Source organism: Pseudophryne corroboree, unplaced genomic scaffold (genome assembly GCF_028390025.1).
Source record: "Pseudophryne corroboree isolate aPseCor3 unplaced genomic scaffold, aPseCor3.hap2 scaffold_298, whole genome shotgun sequence".
NCBI lineage: Eukaryota > Metazoa > Chordata > Amphibia > Anura > Myobatrachidae > Pseudophryne > Pseudophryne corroboree.
In genome coordinates this window covers 1-18,416 of record NW_026969651.1, presented here as the reverse complement: position 1 = coordinate 18,416, position 18,416 = coordinate 1, and the positions used below count along the sequence as shown (strand labels likewise).

The following is an 18,416-nucleotide window of genomic DNA, read 5'->3' as shown; positions in this document are numbered from 1 at the left end:
CCTTACAGAGCAGCTCTGGAGCTGTTACAGTGCCCAGCTGCTGCAAGAAATCAGCTTGAATGCTTCAGGGGCTGGGGCATAGCCAACATGAGCCCCACACCGAAGGAGGGTGGAGGTGTTTAATGCAAACTAGGGGTCAGTCAAGCGCCGCAAAAGGCCACCATGCCCTGCACGCCCCTTTTCTGTTTTCATATGCAGACGAGGGTTGAAGCCAACTTTGACCCACTGCTTGGATGACATCACCATATGCAAATCCATCTGCGGCAGGCCTTCCCCCAGGAATGCTTGCACTAGTTGTTGCATTTGGTTTGTTGTTTGGGGGTGCTTCAGTATTAGGCAGCCTTCTGCCCTCCCATGTTCATCTGAAAATATGTGTTCTCCCTGCAGTTGTTGTCCCCAGATGAGAGTTCCCTTGTGCTGCCTCAGTTGAATCTCCTTAACTTGACAGAGATGTGCCTGAGCAGCGGCCCTCCCCAGCTCTATCCCAAATCATACTTATTTTGCATAGGAGATACCATGGTCATGAAGATTATTCTCCCAGGGTGAGGTTCATTCATTGCATTCTGGGTATGCTGACCCCTGTGATTTCCCCAAATGTGGGAAACTCGATTGCTTTATTTGTGGTGGTGGGGGACTGTGTTTGTGTTTTCTTCTGGTCAGCTCTGGTAAAAGTCAGATTTCTTTGTTTCAGATCTTCCTCTAGCCTTGTTCTTCTTTTGAGAGTTCCCTTGTGCTGCCTCAGTTGGATCTCCTTCTCTTAACAGGGGGGTGCCCGAGCAGCGACCCTCCCCAGCTCTAGCCCAACTCCTACTTACCTGCCAGGTGAGATACTATGATCATGAAGGTGCTTCTCCCAGGGCAAGGCTCACCCATTGCACTCTGGGTGTGCTGCCCCTGCGATTTCCCCAAATGTGGGAAACTTGACTGCATAATTTGTGTTTCCCCTGGTCGGCTCTCGTATAATTCAGATCTCTTTGTCTCAGATCTCTCTACAGCCTAGTTTGCTGTCTGTTTCCACTTCTCTTTTCTTCAGCCGCTCCCTTCTATACCCTTGTGCACTATCCTGACTTCTCCTCCCGTCTGCTTACTTTGTGCCTTCCAATGTACAATGCAAACTACAGGTAGTGCTGCAGGGCCCACACCCTTTTACTTGCCTTACAGAGCAGCTCTGGAGCTGTTACAGTGCCCAGCTGCTGCAAGAAATCAGCTTGAATGCTTCAGGGGATGGGGCATGGCCAACATGAGCCCCACACCAAAGGAGGGTGGAGGTGTTTAATGCGAACTAGGGGTCATCCAAGCGCCGCAAAAGGCCGCCATGCCCTGCACGCCCCTTTTCTCTTTTCATATGCAGACGAGGGTTGAAGCCAACTTTGACCCACTGCTTGGATGACATCACCATATGCAAATCCGTCTTCTGCAGAACTTCCCCCAGGAATGCTTGTACTAGTTGTTGCATTTGGTTTGTTGTTTGGGGGTGCTTCAGTATTAGGCAGCCTTCTGCCCTCCCATGTTCATCTGAAAATATGTGTTCTCCCTGCAGTTGTTGTCCCCAGATGAGAGTTCCCTTGTGCTGCCTCAGTTGAATCTCCTTTACTTGACAGAGATGTGCATGAGCAGCGGCCCTCCCCAGCCCTATTCCAAATCATACTTATTTTGCATAGGAGATACCATGGTCATGAAGATTGTTCTCCCAGGGTGAGGTTCATTCATTGCATTCTGGGTATGCTGACCTCTGTGATTTCCCCAAATGTGGGAAACGCGACTGCTTTATTTGTGGTAGTGGGGGACTGTGTTTGTGTTTTCCTCTGGTCAGCTCTGGTAAAAGTCAGATTTCTTTGTTTCAGATCTTCCTCTAGCCTTGTTCTTCTTTCGAGAGTTCCCTTGTGCTGCCTCAGTTGGATCTCCTTCACTTGACAGGGGGGTGCCCGAGCAGCGACCCTCCCCAGCTCTAGCCCAACTCCTACTTACCTGCCAGGTGAGATACTATGATCATGAAGGTGCTTCTCCCAGGGCAAGGCCCACCATTGCACTCTGGGTGTGCTGCCCCTGCGATTTCCCGAAATGTGGGAAACTTGACTGCATAATTTGTGTTTCCCCTGGTCGGCTCTCGTATAATTTAGATCTCTTTGTCTCAGGTCTCTCTCCAGCCTAGTTTGCTGTCTGTTTCCACTTCTTTTTTCTTGAGCCCCTCCCATCTATACCCTTGTGCACTATCCTGACTTCTCCTCCCGTCTGCTTACTTTGTGCCTTCCAATGCACAATGCAAACTACAGGTAGTGCTGCAGGGCCCACACCCTTTTACTTGCCTTACAGAGCAGCTCTGGAGCTGTTACAGTGCCCAGCTGCTGCAAGAAATCAGCTTGAATGCTTCAGGGGCTGGGGCATAGCCAACATGAGCCCCACACCGAAGGAGGGTGGAGGTGTTTAATGCAAACTAGGGGTCAGCCAAGCGCCGCAAAAGGCCACCATGCCCTGCACGCCCCTTTTCTCTTTTCATATGCAGACGAGGGTTGAAGCCAACTTTGACCCACTGCTTGGATGACATCACCATATGCAAATCCATCTGCGGCAGGCCTTCCCCCAGGAATGCTTGCACTAGTTGTTGCATTTGCTTTGTTGTTTGGGGGTGCTTCAGTATTAGGCAGCCTTCTGCCCTCCATGTTCATCTGAAAATATGTGTTCTCCCTGCAGTTGTTATCCCCAGATGAGAGTTCCCTTGTGCTGCCTCAGTTGAATCTCCTTTACTTGACAGAGATGTGCCTGAGCAGCGGCCCTCCCCAGCTCTATCCCAAATCATACTTATTTTGCATAGGAGATACCATGGTCATGAAGATTATTCTCCCAGGGTGAGGTTCATTCATTGCATTCTGGGTATGCTGACCCCTGTGATTTCCCCAAATGTGGGAAACTCGACTGCTTTATTTGTGGTAGTGGGGGACTGTGTTTGTGTTTTCCTCTGGTCAGCTCTGGTAAAAGTCAGATTTCTTTGTTTCAGATCTTCCTCTAGCCTTGTTCTTCTTTCGAGAGTTCCCTTGTGCTGCCTCAGTTGGATCTCCTTCACTTGACAGGGGGGTGCCCGAGCAGAGACCCTCCCCAGCTCTAGCCCAACTCCTACTTACCTGCCAGGTGAGATACTATGATCATGAAGGTGCTTCTCCCAGGGCAAGGCTCACCCATTGCACTCTGGGTGTGCTGCCCCTGCGATTTCCCCAAATGTGGGAAACTTGACTGCATAATTTGTGTTTCCCCTGGTCGGCTCTCGTATAATTCAGATCTCTTTGTCTCAGGTCTCTCTCCAGCCTAGTTTGCTGACTGTTTCCACTTCTCTTTTCTTTAGCCGCTCCCTTCTATACCCTTGTGCACTATCCTGACTTCTCCTCCCGTCTGCTTACTTTGTGCCTTCCAATGCACAATGCAAACTACAGGTAGTGCTGCAGGGCCCACACCCTTTTACTTGCCTTACAGAGCAGCTCTGGAGCTGTTACAGTGCCCAGCTGCTGCAAGAAATCAGCTTGAATGCTTCAGGGGATGGGGCATGGCCAACATGAGCCCCACACCAAAGGAGGGTGGAGGAGTTTAATGCGAACTAGGGGTCATCCAAGCACCGCAAAAGGCCGCCAAGCCCTGCACGCCCCTTTTCTCTTTTCATATGCAGATGAGGGTTGAAGCCAACTTTGACCCACTGCTTGGATGACATCACCGTATGCAAATCCGTCTTCTGCAGAACTTCCCCCAGGAATGCTTGCACTAGTTGTTGCATTTGGTTTGTTGTTTGGGGGTGCTTCAGTATTAGGCAGCCTTCTGCCCTCCCATGTTCATCTGAAAATATGTGTTCTCCCTGCAGTTGTTGTCCCCAGATGAGAGTTCCCTTGTGCTGCCTCAGTTGAATCTCCTTTACTTGACAGAGATGTGCCTGAGCAGCGGCCCTCCCCAGCCCTATTCCAAATCATACTTATTTTGCATAGGAGATACCATGGTCATGAAGATTGTTCTCCCAGGGTGAGGTTCATTCATTGCATTTTGGGTATGCTGACCCCTGTGATTTCCCCAAATGTGGGAAACTTGACTGCATTATTTTTGGTAGTGGGGGACTGTGTTTGTGCTTTCCTCTGGTCAGCTCTGGTAAAAGTCAGATTTCTTTGTCTCAGATTTTCCTCTAGCCTTGTTCTTCTTTCGAGAGTTCCCTTGTGCTGCCTCAGTTGGATCTCCTTCACTTTACAGGGGGGTACCCGAGCAGCGACCCTCCCCAGCTCTAGCCCAACTCCTACTTACCTGCCAGGTGAGATACTATGATCATGAAGGTGCTTCTCCCAGGGCAAGGCTCACCCATTGCACTCTGGGTGTGCTGCCCCTGCGATTTCCCCAAATGTGGGAAACTTGACTGCATAATTTGTGTTTCCCCTGGTCGGCTCTCGTATAATTCAGATCTCTTTGTCTCAGGTCTCTCTCCAGCCTAGTTTGCTGTCTGTTTCCACTTCTCTTTTCTTGAGCCGCTCCCTTCTATGCCCTTGCGCACTATCCTGACTTATCCTCCTGTCTGCTTACTTTGTGCCTTCAAACGCACAATGCGAACTACAGGTAGTGCTGCAGGGCCCACACCCTTTTAGTTGCCTTACAGAGCAGCTCTGGAGCTGTTACAGTGCCCAGCTGCTGCAAGAAATCAGCTTGAATGCTTCAGGGGCTGGGGCAGAGCCAACATGAGCCCCACACAAAAGGAGGGTGGGGGTGTTTAATGCGAACTAAGGGTCATCCAAGCACCGCAAAAGGCCGCCATGCCCTGCATGCCCCTTTTCTCTTTTCATATGCAGATGAGGGTTCCAGCCAACTTTGGCCCACTGCTTGGATGACATCACCGTATGCAAATCCGTCTTCTGCAGACCTTCCCCCAGGAATGCTTGTACTAGTTGTTGCATATGGTTTGATATTTGATGGTGCTTCAGTATTAGGCAGCCTTCCGCCCTCCCATGTTCATCTGAAAAGATGTGGTCTCCCTGCAGTTGTTGTCCCCAGACGAAAGTTCCCTTGTGCTTCCTCAGTTGAATCTCCTTAACTTGACGGGGGAGGGGCTGCCCGAGCAGCCACCCTCCCCAGCCCTATCCCAACTCATACTTATTTTGCATATGAGATCTCTTGATCATGAAGATTGTTCTCACAGGGTGAGGTTCATCCATTATATTTTAAAATAGGAAGGTACAAATTACATATTTGAATTGCATCTATGTGTTGGATTCAAATGTCCCCCCCCCCCTTCCTTTCTCAATTGTGCCCGTCAGCAGCTATTCTAAGGTTGCTGCCAATGGGTGTGACACATTAATTTCTTCTGTGGGGTACACTGGACTCCACAAGGATTCACATTGGGGTGTAGAGTAGGATCTTGATCTGAGGCACCAACCGGCTCAAAGCTTTTGACTGTTCCCAAGAAGCTCAGTGCATTCTCCTCTATAACCCCGCTTCCATGAACAGGGAGCTCAGTTTGTAGTTGGTGCCTTCAGTAGCAGGCCACTTAACAGGGGCCTGCCTCAGGCAGCCTATTCTTAGCTATTCATTTTGACAAGAAAAGAAGAACTTGTTTTATGAGAATCTACAAGGGCTGCAGCAGGCTAGGTCTAATAGACATCTTTACTGCAGCTTCATCACTCCCAGCGGCGCTGTATACTCCCGTGCCCTGGTTGCTGGGTCACTGCAGCGGAGGCTCCGGTTTCTTCCTAAGGTCAGTCACACACACACCGCCCTTCCGGATCACGAGGCCGCTGATGAAGGGGAGCGTGGCCGTAGGGGGTGGACCGTGTGCGCACTGGCGTGGACACTGATTACTGGGCAGCCGCTCCACTAGCCACCAGGTACAGTTAAGGAGCACAGGTCTGGGGGTTTTTCTCCTATATTAAACCAATTTTGTACTGCCCGCAGCGCATTGTGATAGGTAATAGGGCCTGATTCAGGTTGGATTGCAATCACAATAAGCGATCCAACTGCAAAAATTGCTAAGAGCATACGCATGTGCCTGCATTTTCTGCGGCACCCCGCAGAGAATGCGATCGCCTCTGCCTGTCAATCGGGGCAGGGGGGGAGAGGGGGGTCAGCAACACTCCATTTCCAAGTCAGGGATGGAGCGGTGCGGGGGCAAGGCTTCAAAATGGGGTCTGCAATGGAGGAGACACAGGGGGCGTGGTCACAGCGGCTGTATTACATCACATTCAGCCGCTGTGATCACAAAAATGGTGGCGGCTTCCTGCGCGCACATACAGTCTGCACCAGCAGGAGGCTACACCATTTTTTATGATCACGCTGAACTGCAGTGCGACTGCAATTACAGCATGGTCAAGAAGGGAGGCGTCATGCTGGGTGGCCATTAGAGATGAGCGGGTTCGGTTCCTCGGAATCCGAACCCGCCCGAACTTCACCCTTTTTTGCACGGGTCCGAGCAGACTCGGATCCTCCCGCCTTGCTCGGTTATCCCGAGCGCGCCCGAACGTCATCATCCCGCTGTCGGATTCTCACGAGACTCGGATTCTATATAAGGAGCCGCGCGTCGCCGCCATTTTCACACGTGCATTGAGATTGATAGGGAGAGGACGTGGCTGGCGTCCTCTCCGTTTAGATTAGAAGATAGAGACGAGTGACATTTGATTTACTACTAATTTGGGGAGCAGTTGAACTTGTCAGGAGTACTCAGTAGTGCAGAGTTTTGCTGATAGTGACCACCAGTTTTATTATTTATAATCCGTTCTCTGCCTGAAAAAAAACGATACACATACCATATATGTGCTCAGCCTCAGTGTGCTGCATGATATATCATCTATGTATATCTGACTGTGCTGAGTGCTCACTGCTCACACAGCTTAATTGTGGGGGAGACTGGGGAGCAGTTATAGCAGGAGTACAGTGCACACTTTTGCTGCCAGTGTGACCACCAGTATATTGTCTGCCTGAAAAAGTTAAACACTCCTGTGGTGTTTTTTTTTTTATTCTATAAACGCATTCTGCTGACAGTGTCCAGCAGGTCGGTCATACATTATATTATATAAATATTTACCTGCAGTAGTGTTATATTTTTTTTTCATCTCTATCATCTTTATCATCTCTATATTAGCAGACGCAGTACGGTAGTCCACGGCTGTGGCTATCTCTGTGTCGTCAGTGCTCGTCCATAATTGTATACCTACCTACCTGTGGTGGTTTTTTTTTTTCTATCTTCTTCATACTAGTAGTTTAGGAGTCTGCTGACAGTGTCCACCAGGTCCATCATTATATTATATACCTACAGTAGTAATATATTTATTATATTATCTATACTAGCAGACGCAGTACGGTAGTCCACGGCTGTGGCTATCTCTGTGTCGTCAGTGCTCGTCCATAATTGTATACCTACCTGTGGTGGGGTGTTTTTTTTCTATCTTCTTCATACTAGTAGTTTAGGAGTCTGCTGACAGTGTCCACCAGGTCCGTCATTATATTATATACCTACAGTAGTAATATATTTAGTATATTATCTATACTAGCAGACGCAGTACGGTAGTCCACGGCTGTACCTACCTCTGTGTCGTCACTCGTCCATAATTGTATACCTAACTGTGGTGGGGTTTTTTTTTCTATCTTCTTCATACTAGTAGTTTAGGAGTCTGCTGACAGTGTCCACCAGGTCCGTCATTATATTATATACCTACAGTAGTAATATATTTAGTATATTATCTATACTAGCAGACGCAGTACTGTAGTCCACGGCTGTACCTACCTCTGTGTCGTCACTCGTCCATAATTGTATACCTACCTGTGGTGGGGTTTTTTTTTCTATCTTCTTCATACTAGTAGTTTAGCAGTCTGCTGACAGTGTCCACCAGGTCCGTCATTATATTATATACCTACAATAGTAATATATTTAGTATATTATCTATGCTAGCAGACGCAGTACGGTAGGCCACGGCTGTGGCTATCTCTGTGTCGTCAGTGCTCGTCCATAATTGTATACCTACCTACCTGTGGTGGGTTTTTTTTTCTATCTTCTTCATACTAGTAGTTTAGGAGTCTGCTGACAGTGTCCACCAGGTCCGTCATTATATTATATACCTACAGTAGTAATATATTTAGTATATTATCTATACTAGCAGACGCAGTACGGTAGTCCACGGCTGTACCTACCTCTGTGTCGTCACTCGTCCATAATTGTATACCTACCTGTGGTGAAGTTTTTTTTCTATCTTCTTCATACTAGTAGTTTAGCAGTCTGCTGACAGTGTCCACCAGGTCCGTCATTACATTATATATACCTACAGTAGTTATATATATTTTTTTTTATATCATTAATTATCATCTCTATACTAGCAGACGCAGTACGGTAGGCCACGGCTGTGGCTATCTCTGTGTCGTCAGTGCTCGTCCATAATTGTATACCTACCTACCTGTGGTGGGGTTTTTTTTTCTATCTTCATCATACTAGTAGTTTAGCAGTCTGCTGACAGTGTCCACCAGGTCCGTCATTATATAATATATACCTACAGTAGTTATATATATATATATTTTTTATATCATTAATTATCATCTCTATACTAGCAGACGCAGTACGGTAGTCCACGGCTGTAGCTACCTCTGTGTCGTCAGTCACTCGTCATCCATAAGTATACTAGTATCCATCCATCTCCATTGTTTACCTGAGGTGCCTTTTAGTTGTGCCTATTAAAATATGGAGAACAAAAATGTTGAGGTTCCAAAAATAGGGAAAGATCAAGATCCACTTCCACCTCGTGCTGAAGCTGCTGCCACTAGTCATGGCCGAGACGATGAAATTCCATCAACGTCGTCTGCCGAGGCCGATGCCCAATGTCATAGTACAGAGCATGTAAAATTCAAAACACAAAAGATCAGTAAAAAAAAGGACTCAAAAATCTAAATAAAAATCGTCGGAGGAGAAGCGTAAACTTGCCAATATGCCATTTACCACACGGAGTGGCAAGGAACGGCTGAGGCCCTGGCCTATGTTCATGGCTAGTGGTTCAGCTTCACATGAGGATGGAAGCACTCAGCCTCTCGCTAGAAAAATGAAAAGACTTAAGCTGGCAAAAGCACAGCAAAGAACTGTGCGTTCTTCAAAATCACAAATCCACAAGGAGAGTCCAATTGTGTCGGTTGCGATGCCTGACCTTCCCAACACTGGACGTGAAGAGCATGCACCTTCCACCATTTGCACACCCCCTGCAAGTGCTGGAAGGAGCACCCGCAGTCCAGTTCCTGATAGTCAGATTGAAGATGTCAGTGTTGAAGTACACCAGGATGAGGAGGATATGGGTGTTGCTGGCGCTGGGGAGGTGAGGTGGTTTGTTTAAGTCAGGCACCCGGGGAGACACCTGTTGTCCGTGGGAGGAATATGGCCATTGACATGCCTGGTGAAATTACCAAAAAAAAACTGCTCTTCGGTGTGGAAGTATTTCAACAGAAATGCGAACAACAGGTGTCAAGCCGTGTGTTGCCTTTGTCAAGCTGTAATAAGTAGGGGTAAGGACGTTAACCACCTCGGAACATCCTCCCTTATACGTCACCTGCAGCGCATTCATCATAAGTCAGTGACAAGTTCAAAAACTTTGGGCGACAGCGGAAGCAGTCCACTGACCAGTAAATCCCTTCCTCTTGTAACCAAGCTCACGCAAACCACCCCACCAACTCCCTCAGTGTCAATTTCCTCCTTCCCCAGGAATGCCAATAGTCCTGCAGGCCATGTCACTGGCAATTCTGACGAGTTCTCTCCTGCCTGGGATTCCTCCAATGCATCCTTGAGTGTAACGCCTACTGCTGCTGGCGCTGCTGTTGTTGCTGCTGGGAGTCGATGGTCATCCCAGAGGGGAAGTCGTAAGACCACTTTTACTACTTCCACCAAGCAATTGACTGTCCAACAGTCCTTTGCAAGGAAGATGAAATATCACAGCAGTCATCCTGCTGCAAAGCGGATAACTGAGGCCTTGGCATCCTGGGCGGTGAGAAACGTGGTTCCGGTATCCATCATTACTTCAGAGCCAACTATAGACTTGATTGAGGTACTGTGTCCCCGGTACCAAATACCATCTAGGTTCCATTTCTCTAGGCAGGCGATACCGAAAATGTACACAGACCTCAGAAAAAGACTCACCAGTGTCCTAAAAAATGCAGTTGTACCCAATGTCCACTTAACCACGGACATGTGGACAAATGGGGCAGGGCAGACTCAGGACTATATGACTGTGACAGCCCACTGGGTAGATGTATTGACTCCCGCCGCAAGAACAGCAGCGGCGGCACCAGTAGCAGCATCTCGCAAACGCCAACTCTTTCCTAGGCAGGCTACGCTTTGTATCACCGCTTTCCAGAATACGCACACAGCTGAAAACCTCTTACGGCAACTGAGGAAGATCATCGCAGAATGGCTTACCCCAATTGGACTCTCCTGTGGATTTGTGGCATCGGACAACGCCAGCAATATTGTGCGTGCATTATATCTGGGCAAATTCCAGCACGTCCCATGTTTTGCACATACCTTGAATTTGGTGGTGCAGAATTATTTAAAAAACGACAGGGGTGTGCAAGAGATGCTGTCGGTGGCCAGAAGAATTGCGGGACACTTTCGGCGTACAGGCACCACGTACAGAAGACTGGAGCAACACCAAAAACGCCTGAACCTGCCCTGCCATCATCTGAAGCAAGAAGTGGTAACGAGGTGGAATTCAACCCTCTATATGCTTCAGAGGATGGAGGAGCAGCAAAAGGCCATTTAAGCCTATACATCTGACCACGATATAGGAGGTGGAATGCACCTGTCTCAAGCGCAGTGGAGAATGATTTCAACGTTGTGCAAGGTTCTGCAACCTTTTGAACTTGCCACACGTGAAGTCAGTTCAGACACTGCCAGCCTGAGTCAGGTCATTCCCATCATCAGGCTTTTGCAGAAGAAGCTGGAGACATTGAAGGAGGAGCTAAGACAGAGCGATTCCGCTAGGCATGTGGGACTTGTGGATGGAGCCCTTCATTCGCTTAACCAGGATTCACGGGTGGTCAATCTGTTGAAATCAGAGCACTACATTTTGGCCACCGTGCTCGATCCTAGATTTAAAACCTACGTTGTATCTCTCTTTCCGGCAGACACAAGTCTGCAGGGGTTCAAAGACCTGCTGGTGAGAAAATTATCAAGTCAAGTGGAACTTGATCGGTCAACAGCTCCTCCTTCACATTCTCCCGCAATTGGGGGTGCGAGGAAAAGGCTCAGAATTCCGAGCCCACCCGCTGGCGGTGATGCAGGGCAGTCTGGAGCGACTGCTGATGCTGACATCTGGTCCGGACTGAAGGACCTGCCAACGATTACGGACATGACGTCTACTGTCACTGCATATGATTCTCTCACCATTGAAAGAATGGTGGAGGATTATATGAGTGACCGCATCCAAGTAGGCACGTCAGACAGTCCGTACGTATACTGGCAGGAAAAAGAGGCAATTTGGAGGCCCTTGCACAAACTGGCTTTATTCTACCTAAGTTGCCCTCCCACAAGTAGTACTCCGAAAGAGTGTTTAGTGCCGCCGCTCACCTTGTCAGCAATCGGCGTACGAGGTTACTTCCAGAAAATGTGGAGAAGATGATGTTCATTAAAATGAATTATAATCAATTGCTCCGTGGAGACATTGACCAGCAGCAATTGCCTCCACAAAGTACACAGGGAGCTGAGATGGTAGATTCCAGTGGGGACGAATTGATAATCTGTGAGGAGGGGGATGTACACGGTGATGAATCGGAGGATGATGATGAGGTGGACATCTTGCCTCTGTAGAGCCAGTTTGTGCAAGGAGAGATTAATTGCTTCTTTTTTGGTGGGGGTCCAAACCAACCCGTCATTTCAGTCACAGTCGTGTGGCAGACCCTGTCACTGAAATGATGGGTTGGTTAAAGTGTGCATGTCCTGTTTATACAACATAAGGGTGGGTGGGAGTGCCCAAGGACAATTCCATCTTGCACCTCTTTTTTCTTTCATTTTTCTTTGCGTCATGTGCTGTTTGGGGAGTGTTTTTTGGAAGGGCCATCCTGCGTGACACTGCAGTGCCACTCCTAGATGGGCCAGGTGTTTGTGTCGGCCACTTGGGTCGCTGAGCTTAGTCACACAGCTACCTCATTGCGCCTCTTTTTTTCTTTGCGTCATGTGCTGTTTGGGGAGTGTTTTTTGGAAGGGCCATCCTGCGTGACACTGCAGTGACACTCCTAGATGGGCCAGGTGTTTGTGTCGGCCACTTGGGTCGCTGAGCTTAGTCACACAGCTACCTCATTGCGCCTCTTTTTTTCTTTGCGTCATGTGCTGTTTGGGGAGTGTTTTTTGGAAGGGCCATCCTGCGTGACACTGCAGTGCCACTCCTAGATGGGCCAGGTGTTTGTGTCGGCCACTTGGGTCGCTGAGCTTAGTCACACAGCTACCTCATTGCGCCTCTTTTTTTCTTTGCGTCATGTGCTGTTTGGGGAGTGTTTTTGGAAGGGCCATCCTGCGTGACACTGCAGTGCCACTCCTAGATGGGCCAGGTGTTTGTGTCGGCCACTTGGGTCGCTGAGCTTAGTCACACAGCTACCTCATTGCGCCTCTTTTTTTCTTTGCGTCATGTGCTGTTTGGGGAGTGTTTTTTGGAAGGGCCATCCTGCGTGACACTGCAGTGCCACTCCTAGATGGGCCAGGTGTTTGTGTCGGCCACTTGGGTCGCTGAGCTTAGTCACACAGCTACCTCATTGCGCCTCTTTTTTTCTTTGCGTCATGTGCTGTTTGGGGAGTGTTTTTTGGAAGGGCTATCCTGCGTGACACTGCAGTGCCACTCCTAGATGGGCCAGGTGTTTGTGTCGGCCACTTGGGTCGCTGAGCTTAGTCATCCAGCGACCTCGGTGCAAATTTTAGGACTAAAAATAATATTGTGAGGTGTAAGGTGTTAAGAATAGACTGAAAATGAGTGGAAATTATGGTTATTGAGGTTAATAATACTTTGGGATCAAAATGACTCCCAAATTCTATGAACAAGGGAAAATGTCATCATCCCGCTGTCGGATTCTCGCGAGATTCGGATTCCATATAAAGAGCTGCGCGTTGCCGCCATTTTTACTCGTGCATTGAAGAGAGAGCGGAGAGGACGTGGCTATGTTCTCTCAGTGGAAATCTCAATATCAGTGCTCAGTATCAGTGGATACTTATTGCTGCTCAGTAATACTAGTAGTGTGTCTCTCCTGCTCAGTGTCAGTTCTCAGTAGTATCCTCATCAGTGCTCAGTATCACTGCTCATTGTCTTGTGCTGCATTGTTGTGCTCAGCATACTACAGTACATTACTAATAGTCCAGTGCTGCATCTTGCTGCTCAGTGTCAGTTCTAGTATCCTCATCAGTGCTCACTATCACTGCTCATTGCATTGTGGTGTTCTGTATACTACAGTAACATAGTAATATAGTAACATATAGTAACATAGTTTTTGAGGTTGAATAGAGGCAAATTGCCCATCGTGTTCAACCTGTTTTAAGTTGTGATGATTCTACATACTTGCTTAATAATGTATTATGACTAGTTAGCTACTACAACTCATGTTACCGCCGGATTAACCATGTTGATATTTTAAGTATTATAAACTTGGATAGCTTTTTCATTCAGAAATGTATCCATTCCTTTTTTAAATCCAATTACAGAGTCCGCCATTACCACCTTCCCTGGCAGGGAATTCCACATCCTGATTGCCCTAACAGTGAAGATCATAGTATCTCACCTGGCAGGTAAGTAGGAGTTGGGCCAGAGCTGTGGAGGATTGCTGCTCGGGCACCCCCTGTGAAGTGAAGGAGATCCAACTGAGGCAGCACAAGGGAACTCTCGAAAGAAGAACAAGGCTAGAGGAAGATCTGAGACAAAGAAATCTGACTTTTACCAGAGCTGACCAGAGGAAAGCACAAACACAGTCCCCCACTACCACAAATAATGCAGTCGAGTTTCCCACATTTTGGAAATCACAGGGGTCAGCATACCCAGAATGCAATGAATGAACCTCACCCTGGGAGAACAATCTTCATGACCATGGTATCGCCTATGCAAAATAAGTATGATTTGGGATAGGGCTGGGGAGGGCCGCTGCTCAGGCACATCTCTGTCAAGTATAGGAGATTCAACTGAGGCAGCACAAGGGAACTCTCATCTGGGGACAACAACTGCAGGGAGAACACATATTTTCAGATGAACATGGGAGGGCAGAAGGCTGCCTAATACTGAAGCACCCCCAAACAACAAACCAAATGCAACAACTAGTACAAGCATTCCTGGGGGAAGTTCTGCAGAAGACGGATTTGCATACGGTGATGTCATCCAAGCAGTGGGCCAAAGTTGGCTGGAACCCTCATCTGCATATGAAAAGAGAAAAGGGGCATGCAGGGCATGGCGGCCTTTTGCGGCGCTTGGATGACCCTTAGTTCGCATTAAACACCCCCACCCTCCTTCGGTGTGGGGCTCATGTTGACAATGCCCCAGCCCCTGAAGCATTCAAGCTGATTTCTTACAGCAGCTTGGCACTGTAACAGCTCCAGAGCTGCTCTGTAAGGCAAGTAAAAGGGTGTGTAGTTTGCATTGTGCATTGGAAGGCACAAAGTAAGCAGACAGGAGGAGAAGTCAGGATAGTGCACAAGGGTATAAAAGGGAGGGGCTCAAGAAAAAAGAAGTGGAAACAGACAGCAAACTAGGCTGGAGAGAGACCTGAGACAAAGAGATCTGAATTATACGAGAGCCGACCAGGGGAAACACAAATTATGCAGTCAAGTTTCCCACATTTGGGGAAATCGCAGGGGCAGCACACCCAGAGTGCAATGGGTAAGCCTTGCCCTGGAAGAAGCACCTTCATGATCATAGTATCTCACCTGGCAGGTAAGTAGGAGTTGGGCTTGAGCTGGGGAGGGTCGCTGCTCGGGCACCGCCCTGTCAACTGAAGGAGATCCAACTGAGGAAGCACAAGGGAACTCTCGAAAGAAGAACAAGGCTAGAGGAAGATCTGAAACAAAGAAATCTGACTTTTACCAGAGCTGACCAGAGGAAAACACAAACACAGTCCCCCACTACCACAAATAATGCAGTCGAGTTACCCACATTTGGGGAAATCACAGGGGTCAGCATACCCAAAATGCAATGAATGAACCTCACCCTGGGAGAACAATCTTCATGACCATGGTATCTCCTATGCAAAATAAGTATGATTTGGGATAGGGCTGGGGAGGGCCGCTGCTCAGGCACATCTCTGTCAAGTAAAGGAGATTCAACTGAGGCAGCACAAGGGAACTCTCATCTGGGGACAACAACTGCAGGGAGAACACATATTTTCAGATGAACATGGGAGGGCAGAAGGCTGCCTAATACTGAAGCACCCCCAAACAACAAACCAAATGCAACAACTAGTGCAAGCATTCCGGGGGGAAGGCCTGCAGCAGATGGATTTGCATATGGTGATGTCATCCAAGCAGTGGGTCAAAGTTGGCTTCAATCCTCATCTGCATATGAAAAGAGAAAAGGGGCGTGCAGGGTATGGCGGCCTTTTGCGGCGCTTGGATGACCCCTAGTTCGCATTAAACACCTCCACCCTCCTTCGGTGTGGGGCTCATGTTGGCTATGCCCCAGCCCCTGAAGCATTCAAGCTGATTTCTTGCAGCAGCTGGGCACTGTAACAGCTCCAGAGCTGCTCTGTAAAGCAAGTAAAAGGGTGTGGGCCCTGCAGCACTACCTGTAGTTTGCATTGTGCGTTGGAAGGCACAAAGTAAGCAGATGGGAGAAGTCAGGATAGTGCACAAGGGTATAGAAGGGAGGGGCTCAAGAAAAAAGAAGTGGAAACAGACAGCAAACTAGGCTGGAGAGAGACCTGAGACAAAGAGATCTGAATTATATGAGAGCCGACCAGGGGAAACACAAATTATGCAGTCAAGTTTCCCACATTTGGGGAAATCGCAGGGGCAGCACACCCAGAGTGCAATGGGTGAGCCTTGCCCTGGGAGAAGCATCTTCATGATCATAGTATCTCACCTGGCAGGTAAGTAGGAGTTGGGCTAGAGCTGGGGAGGGTCGCTGCTCGGGCACCCCCCTGTCAAGTGAAGGAGATCCAACTGAGGCAGCACAAGGGAACTCTCGAAAGAAGAACAAGGCTAGAGGAAGATCTGAGACAAAGAAATCTGACTTTTACCAGAGCTGACCAGAGGAAAGCACAAACACAGTCCCCCACTACCACAAATAATGCAGTTGAGTTTCCCACATTTGGGGAAATCACAGGGGTCAGCATACCCAGAATGCAATGAATGAACCTAACCCTGGGAGAACAATCTTCATGACCATGGTATCTCCTATGCAAAATAAGTATGATTTGGGATAGGGCTGGGGAGGGCCGCTGCTCAGGCACATCTCTGTCAAGTAAAGGAGATTCAACTGAGGCAGCACAAGGGAACTCTCATCTGGGGACAACAACTGCAGGGAGAACACATATTTTCAGATGAACATGGGAGGGCAGAAGGCTGCCTAATACTGAAGCACCCCCAAACAACAAACCAAATGCAACAACTAGTGCAAGCATTCCTGGGGGAAGGCCTGCAGCAGATGGATTTGAATATGGTGATGTCATCCAAGCAGTAAGTCAAAGTTGGCTTCAACCCTCGTCTGCATATGAAAAGAATAAAGGGGTGTGCAGGGCATGGCGGCCTTTTGCGGCGCTTGGATGACCCCTAGTTCGCATTAAACACCTCCACCCTCCTTCGGTGTGGGGCTCATGTTGGCTATGCCCCAGCCCCTGAAGCATTCAAGCATTCAAACAACTAGTGCAAGCATTCCTGGGGGAAGGCCTGCCGCAGATGGATTTGCATATGGTGATGTCATCCAAGCAGTGGGTCAAAGTTGGTTCAAACACCTTTGCAAAGTTCTATAAGTTTGATACCCTGGCTGAGGAGGACCTCCTGTTTGCTCAATCGGTGCTGCAAAGTCATCCGCACTCTCCTGCCCGTTTGGGAGCTTTGGTATAATCCCCATGGTCCTTACGGAGTCCCCAGCATCCTCTAGGACGTAAGAGAAAATAAGATTTTAAACCTACCGGTAAATCTTTTTCTCGTAGTCCGTAGAGGATGCTGGGTGCCCGTCCCAAGTGCGGTCTACTTCTGCAAGACTTGTATATAGTTATTGCTTACATAAGGGTTATATGTTAGTTTTCATCGGTCTTGGACTGATGCTATGTTGTTTTCATACTGTTAACTGGGTAGTATATCACAAGTTATACGGTGTGATTGGTGTGGCTGGTATGAATCTTGACCTTGGATTAACAAAAATCCTTTCCTCGTACTGTCCGTCTCCTCTGGGCACAGTTTCTCTAACTGAGGTATGGAGGAGGGGCATAGAGGGAGGAGCCAGTGCACACCCAGATCTAAAGTCTTTCTTAAAGTGCCCATGTCTGCTGCGGAGCCCGTCTATCCCCCATGGTCCTTACGGAGTCCCCATCATCCTCTACGGACTACGAGAAAAAAAAATTACCGGTAGGTTTAAAATGTTATTTTTTTCTCTGCAACCCACTGCTAAATTGTGCTTCCTAGCTGTTTTTTATAAAATCACTTAATTAAATCTAACTCTGATTACGTCAGAGAAGGCCAGGTACCCTACACCATAAGAGGGGGTTTGAAATTTTGACTTGTCTACTTAAAGATCACCAAAATCTGATGACAAGGTCAATTACATCCCTGGGTGGGATTGAACCACCAACCTTTTGGTTAATAGCCCATGTAAGTGCAAGAAATCCTGAAGCACTCACTCATCATGGGAAAGTACCAATGTGTTTCTTACAAAAATTCTCCAGATTATTGACTTTTTAAAGTTTTTCTAGGAAACGTTCTAGATGAATGCTTATTAGCCTTTGTCAGTATTGACTTTCGCAAGGTGTCTCTGTGGCGCAATCGGTTAGCATGTTTGGCTATTAACCAAAAGGTTGGTGGTTCAATCCCACCCAGGGATGTAATTGACCTTGTAATCAGATTTTGGTGATCTTTAAGTAGACAAGTCAAAATTTCAAAAACCCCCCTTATGGTGTAGGGTACCTGGCCTTCTCTGATGTAATCAGAGTTAGATTTGATTAAGTGATTTTATAAAAAAACAGCTAGGAAGCACAATTTAGCAGTGAGTTGCAGAGAAAAAAAATTATGCTGGCAGAAAAGTCCAATTGAGTGATTAAACAGCTCTTCATTTTCTGATTTTATGTTTATGCTAACAAATTTGCTCTCTGAAAAGTGTCCACAAAGCCAAGTCTCTGATTAACACCTTTGTAGGAATGGTTTTTCACCTATTACTGAATTAAACTTGCTTCATTGGAAAGGCATCAAAGATGCATCCTCATTTCAATGTCTACTGAAATAATACAGGTTGACACCAGGAAACGTCACTGCATCCTTGCTGCTT

The 18,416-nt window shown here is 47.8% G+C and overlaps 11 non-coding genes and 2 pseudogenes across 11 annotated transcripts; 8 read left to right on the top strand and 5 right to left on the bottom strand.

Annotated features, from left to right (window-relative positions):
- Positions 1-491: 491 nt before the first annotated feature.
- LOC135015828 (U1 spliceosomal RNA) lies at positions 492-655 on the top strand. The gene has a single exon (XR_010214010.1). It is a non-coding gene; the product is annotated as a U1 spliceosomal RNA (small nuclear RNA).
- A 152-nt stretch (positions 656-807) lies between these two features.
- LOC135015861 (U1 spliceosomal RNA) lies at positions 808-970 on the top strand. Its single transcript, XR_010214041.1, has one exon. It is a non-coding gene; the product is annotated as a U1 spliceosomal RNA (small nuclear RNA).
- A 674-nt stretch (positions 971-1,644) lies between these two features.
- LOC135015826 (U1 spliceosomal RNA) lies at positions 1,645-1,808 on the top strand. The gene has a single exon (XR_010214009.1). It is a non-coding gene; the product is annotated as a U1 spliceosomal RNA (small nuclear RNA).
- A 152-nt stretch (positions 1,809-1,960) lies between these two features.
- Positions 1,961-2,101, top strand: LOC135015967 (U1 spliceosomal RNA; annotated as a pseudogene).
- A 694-nt stretch (positions 2,102-2,795) lies between these two features.
- Positions 2,796-2,959, top strand: LOC135015792 (U1 spliceosomal RNA). Its single transcript, XR_010213976.1, has one exon. It is a non-coding gene; the product is annotated as a U1 spliceosomal RNA (small nuclear RNA).
- A 152-nt stretch (positions 2,960-3,111) lies between these two features.
- LOC135015860 (U1 spliceosomal RNA) lies at positions 3,112-3,274 on the top strand. Its single transcript, XR_010214040.1, has one exon. It is a non-coding gene; the product is annotated as a U1 spliceosomal RNA (small nuclear RNA).
- A 674-nt stretch (positions 3,275-3,948) lies between these two features.
- Positions 3,949-4,112, top strand: LOC135016087 (U1 spliceosomal RNA). Its single transcript, XR_010214232.1, has one exon. It is a non-coding gene; the product is annotated as a U1 spliceosomal RNA (small nuclear RNA).
- Positions 4,113-4,264: 152 nt separating this feature from the next.
- LOC135015859 (U1 spliceosomal RNA) lies at positions 4,265-4,427 on the top strand. Its single transcript, XR_010214039.1, has one exon. It is a non-coding gene; the product is annotated as a U1 spliceosomal RNA (small nuclear RNA).
- Positions 4,428-13,900: 9,473 nt separating this feature from the next.
- On the bottom strand, positions 13,901-14,063 carry LOC135015806 (U1 spliceosomal RNA). Its single transcript, XR_010213989.1, has one exon. It is a non-coding gene; the product is annotated as a U1 spliceosomal RNA (small nuclear RNA).
- Positions 14,064-14,718: 655 nt separating this feature from the next.
- On the bottom strand, positions 14,719-14,881 carry LOC135015916 (U1 spliceosomal RNA). The gene has a single exon (XR_010214086.1). It is a non-coding gene; the product is annotated as a U1 spliceosomal RNA (small nuclear RNA).
- A 152-nt stretch (positions 14,882-15,033) lies between these two features.
- Positions 15,034-15,197, bottom strand: LOC135015778 (U1 spliceosomal RNA). The gene has a single exon (XR_010213963.1). It is a non-coding gene; the product is annotated as a U1 spliceosomal RNA (small nuclear RNA).
- Positions 15,198-15,889: 692 nt separating this feature from the next.
- Positions 15,890-16,031, bottom strand: LOC135015895 (U1 spliceosomal RNA; annotated as a pseudogene).
- Positions 16,032-16,183: 152 nt separating this feature from the next.
- Positions 16,184-16,347, bottom strand: LOC135015949 (U1 spliceosomal RNA). The gene has a single exon (XR_010214113.1). It is a non-coding gene; the product is annotated as a U1 spliceosomal RNA (small nuclear RNA).
- Between the last annotated feature and the right edge of the window lie 2,069 nt (positions 16,348-18,416).